Source organism: Gymnoscopelus braueri, assembly GCF_963280865.1.
Source record: "Gymnoscopelus braueri genome assembly, chromosome: 5".
Lineage (NCBI taxonomy): Eukaryota > Metazoa > Chordata > Actinopteri > Myctophiformes > Myctophidae > Gymnoscopelus > Gymnoscopelus braueri.
This window is the reverse complement of record NC_137606.1, coordinates 44,443,675-44,449,346: the sequence shown is the minus strand read 5'-3', so window position 1 is coordinate 44,449,346 and position 5,672 is coordinate 44,443,675. Positions and strand designations below refer to the sequence as shown.

The window sequence follows — 5,672 nt, the reverse complement described above, 5'->3', positions numbered from 1 at the left end:
GTAATATTGCGATTATACAACAGTTACCAACAAAACACATCCAAATGTATTCATATTGTGGAGCAATTCATAATAAAAATGTTTCGCTATTATCCGTTTCCCTGTAAAGAGAAGAGTTTTTCACTGAGACATTAAATAGTCCCTGTAGCAGCGCTATGAGCCTGAGGCACCGTCTGCCGTCTCATCAACACAGCTGAGCTATCAATGCTTGCGCAGTGGAATGAATTCCAGTAGGCTATATGCTCCGTCGTACGACCGTGTCACGTGGCCAAAATAACTGATCTACAAGCTGACAACGCGTCGCAAACTTGTAGATCGGCTATTTTCGCTGTGCTGTTTGTTTTCCTACCGTGGGACAGCGTAACGTCACAGCACAGCTGTGCCATATATGGTCTAATCAGGTGCGGACTGCAGTGCGGAGTGATTTATTAATGTGATTAGGCGATTAGATGCTGGTTTGAAGCACGGCTAGAGAGCTATTTCAACCACTCAGATTGCTTGGTCGGAACTACCTGTTGTATAATTTATATTAACTCTGAGTGTACAAATGGAACCAGTTGGACCTGTGTAATTTGGTTCCATTTGTATGTTATTAAGTTATTAACACTGATAATTTGACTCTACTGTTTTTGTAACTGTAAATGCTGAATGGTTACTTTATTGAGATTTATTTTCAATGCTTTATTTTATAGTAATTCATAAGTAATCCAAAAGTAGTCAGATTAGATCACTATTTGTAATCCAATGGAGTAGGTTACTACAAACATGAATTTTTATTCATTAACTGTCCGACTATACATTTCCTGGAGATTCTCTATTTAATATTATGAACAAACGTGTGTTATAACATAGAGTTAAAGGTGCTGTAAGTCATTTTGATTGTTTTGTAAGCGTTAAATAGCTCTATATTCTGATTGGTAGGCTAATCACTGCTATAGACTGTGTGTTCAGTAACATTCAGGGGTCTCCATGTCTCTCCTGCTCTTTAGTAGTTTGGGATACCAAATTGATCCAATAATAGAATATAAACAAGTGAAATTGAGAGTGATTAAACAAAACAAAAAAGAGCAGACAAAATTGGAACTAGAACCCTACACAATTTAAGCTGATAGTTCTCTCTCCTGATTAGAAAATTGGTGTAGTGTCCTGCACCAGACATTTTATTTTCTGTTTACTAAAGAGCTGGAGAGAAGGGGAGACCCCTGATACTGAACAAATGCTCTAATGACTACTATCAGAATAGAACTTTAACTTTTTAAGAATATTATTTTTGTAAAGCGACTTTGGGTACCTAGAAAAGTGCTATATAAATCTGAGCTATTATTATTATTATTATTATTATTATAATTATTATTATTATTATTATTAAACACACAAACACATGCGTTGCGTCACATTGCAGAAAATATACTAGTATTGAGCCCTGAGGGTTTAAATGGTTAAATTAAAATCACACCACACCAGTTTGCATTGAACATAAAACTTTTTTGCATTACTACCTGAAAGCCACCAGAGGTCGCTAGTATGTTAGGAAATCACCTAGATCAACCGGTAGGAATTGAAACTTTCCATCTCATTTTCCATCTTTTCTGCCTCTGCCTTCATCATGTTTTCCACAAGGCCTGAACTCAGAAAGCTGAAGTCCTACCTTTTTAATCTGCCATTAGTCGACATGACATGGATTTTATTAGGCTATGTTTGTTTACTGTTTTTGCTATTTTCTGTGAACCACGTTTGCATCTTTGTGTGAAAGTTGCAAATAAATCAATAGCCTATCATATAAGTACATCCACATTAAACAGGAATTTAACTTAAAGGGATAGTTCACTCCAAAATGACTTTTTTCCCCTATTGATTAGTCACCCCATGGAGACTTGAAATCATGGCTATTTTTTTGTTTTTGTCGCATTCCTAGGCCAATAATTTGATGACCGGCAGCGGTTCCGGTAGGACACTCAAAGCGTCTCCTTTGTCTCTCCTACCAGAACCGCTGCCTACCGGTCCGCTGGTCATCAAATTATTGGCTTAGGAATGCGACAAAAAACTAAATATCCATGAATTCAAGTCTCCATGGGGTGACAAAAAGCGTTTTTTTTTGGGTGAACTATCGCTTTAACGTATCGTACTTATTTTATTGTTGTTTATTTGTTTGTTTTATTGTACATAAACTAGTAGTAGTAGTAGTAGTAGCGGCTCGTAGTTTAAAACTTGGCCACGGTTCCACAGAACCCCTTGTTTGCTCCTCCTTCGTGTGTGTGTGTGTGTGTGTGTGTGTGTGTGCGTGAGTGCGTGTGTGTGTGTGTGTGTGTGTGCGCGCGCACGTGTCCGAGCTTAGTGTGTGGTTGCGCTCGCGCGCGCATCCATAAGTGTGTGCATGCGCGCGCATAGGGGTGTGTTGAAAGAAAGAGCCAGTGATGCAGTAGTTCCGTGCTGCATCCCCGACACTCAGCAGACAGCAGACCGTGGGGACAATAAAGTGAGAGCTCGTTGCAGACCCTGGAGACCCCCGCGCGTTGAAGAAAACACAACGAGGCACACAGGACAGGAGGAAGCGACACGTAACTTTCCGAGGTACGACTAATTAAAACTAATGATGATGGAAAACGGTTCCCCCCCTGGCTGTTGTTACAGTGGCAGTGGCGGTGCGCCCATGCTGAACTCTGTCGTTACTCGTTACCTTAAAGTCTCCACTCGTATGGCTGTTATTGTTATGAAATACTATACGCGGCTGATCTGAGATCTGAAACTAGTTACATTTGTAACTCTCAGTCTCTGAGTTTTTCAAGACTGCATAAAGTGCTTCCAGCTGAAGTCACTTAACAGCTATAACTTTCGCGCATCTTGTGTGTTTGCATTCTTCATACAGAAGATGCTTGCAGCACGTTATTACTGCTTTATTAGCCTTTGACTATCATGGCTGTATTTGATCGAGTCTGACTTTTGCTTTCGTACTTTAGGCCCGAAGCGAAGGCAAAAGTCAGACACATCAAATACATGATATTCTCGATCCAAGGCCACTGTTTTGTGAACGTGCAGTAGGCTAACTAAACTAAACTTATGTTATAGTTGTAGAACTATACCAATGCCACCCATTTACCACAGAAATGAGGCTGTGTGCTCGTGTAAGCTACTGTACTGTACTATAATACTGTGGCATAATTCTGTCTGTTAGTGCCAACTCCCACACATGTAACCACACCCATGTTTGGCTGGTATTTTCTCTTCTCACAGCATGTATTACCCAGGATGAGTCAAGATCTGACTGTCTCTCTTGTCTTGATCTTGAACATACACATGTTGGCTAGTAATGGCTACTCCCGCTTCTTGGGTCTAAACATTCCTGGTGCTGTGCTGTAGTGCAAAAACAGATAGATATCTCCAAGATTACATTTGCTCCAATTCATTCACAAGGAATATATAGGACTTAAATGGCCTTTAGTTTAACATGCGGGCACTTGCACATTAAAAGCGTTCTTCTGGGGATAGATATGTGAGCTGTTTATAAAGGCAAATATAGGCCATTGATTGTCATTGAACACGCTTGGTGGAAGGCTATTGAAGGGCTGTATAAGTACAGTAGCAGTGTAGAGCACAGTAACGGGTGGTTTTGACTCTTGAGTGATTTGGACAGGTGACTCTCTTCCTAGCAGTAGCAGGCTGTGTTCCATTTCATGGCTGTGTTCCATGAGTGCATGGGGATCTCATTTTAAATAAGCCACTGTGCTTTTATGAGCGATCCAGTTTAGAGGACCTTGTATTGTGAATTGTACTTCCATGTACTGTTTCCATGTCTTTCTAAATAAAGTATTCAATCAATCAATCAATCAATCAAAGCCCATGGGAAGCTTTCCTTCAGACTTGTGTAGTCTCACAACACAAAGCACACCCTCTTTAAAACACACCCTTCTTTACAAGCTGTCCTGTGTGGTGTAATTAAACCTGTTAGTTGAACTAATACACTCACTTCACCATTTAATGTGGATCATTCTCCTGTAACAGACTGGTTAAGATGCTTGTTTTAGACTGTTCCATTTCTGTCGCTGGGACCTTTACCTCCTCTAGACTAATAGCCTGTCACTGACATGCTCCAGTTAAACACAGCTTCAGAAGAAAACATACCGGGTCATCTGAGGAGAGGGAAACAGAGAGGAGAGTTTCTCTGTTGAACATTTAGGCCTATAGATTTGAATATTTAGAACATACTCTACACATGTGGTTATAGAGGCAGTGCCAGTGCTAGACAACTGTATGGCTAGCAAGAACATACTGAGATAATGCAGATGTTTAAGACTGTGACACACACACACACACACACATACACACACACACACACACACACACACACACACACACACACACACACACACACACTATTCCTTATTTCTCATTCCCTATTCCCTATGCCTCAGCTGACAATGAGTCATTCCATAGTCACGATGGTTGTGTTGTGGCAATTTAGGGAAATAAACAAGTGAATAAAGTGCGCACATCCACAGTTTAAAAAGCCAAGTGCTGGGCAGAAGCAAACGTCACAATAGAATAGAATAGAGTCTGCACACTGGATAATGCTCCAATGTTGTTTTGTTTTTTCAATTACCACCCAGTTTCAACCCTGGTAGCTCTTCCTCAGAGGTGTGAGGAAGCTTTGATACTTGAATCCATCTGTAATGAATGGATCTTGAAAACGTTAATTTGGTCCCTGACAGTTGATGGTGTGTTGGTTAATACACGCACACACCTCCTGAACTAGACATACTGTAGTCTTCTTCTATAGTCTGCTGGTCTAAGAGTGCGACAGAATCACTCTTATGTCTCTCCTGAGACACAAGAGTTAGGTAGATCCCAGGTCTTCTGTCTCTCTCTCTCTCTCTCTCTCTCTCTCTCTCTCTCTCTCTCTCTCTCTCTCTCTCTCTCTCTCTCTCTCTCTCTCTCTCTCTCTCTCTCTCTCTCTCTCTCTCTCTCTCTCTCTCTCTCTCTCTCTCTCTCTCTCTGTTTCTCTGTTTCTCATCCTTAAATGACAGTAACATGATTACGTACTGGCCCACACTACATCCCATAAACTGTCACCGTGGTAACCAGCATCGTAGAATGTGGGATACTATAATGTTATTATAACCACAGCACAGTTAGGATCTGGAGCCTGCTTGAAAACCATCTTCATGTCCAGACAATTTGCCTTTAGGCCCAATGATAGACAACAAAACAATACAAAACATTCATTTAAAATGTACACCATTGTGTACATTGTGTTTGTTATAAATATGGATTTGTCATGGTTCCTTTCCTGTGATGCTGATGTGACTGATGTGACAGTATCAGGTTTTTCTTTAATAAAGGAGAGTTTACTACGGACAGCTGTCCACTGTCCGTAGTCAGTTGAAAAGTTCAATGAAGGAAGCCTTTGATCCTAGGCCAGCAAGGTAAACAAGAAATATCCCTTACACACCCCCTATATGGTTCGATCCCACATTTGACGTTAGCGGTCACATTAACAGGCATCAAATCACAGCCCTCTTGAGCAAGGCAGTGAACCAGACCTGCTTCCTCAGTGTGCCAGTGTCATCAATAAGAACGGTTTCCTGTAGTGAAAACACATGGCTGATAATGCGTAAATGCAAAATACATGCAAAAATATTAATCATAATATTTTTTTATGCATTTTGGATGTATAG

At 40.6% G+C, this 5,672-nt stretch overlaps 1 protein-coding gene across 1 annotated transcript in view; it reads left to right on the top strand.

Moving 5' to 3' along the window:
• Window positions 1-2,406: 2,406 nt before the first annotated feature.
• LOC308086211 (calpain-5-like) overlaps window positions 2,407-5,672 on the top strand; it is a 42,737-nt gene continuing 39,471 nt past the window's right edge. The window contains exon 1 of the mRNA XM_080429663.1: window positions 2,407-2,571. The gene's annotated coding sequence lies outside the window, so the exon portion shown is untranslated. The remainder of the gene's footprint in view (window positions 2,572-5,672) is intronic.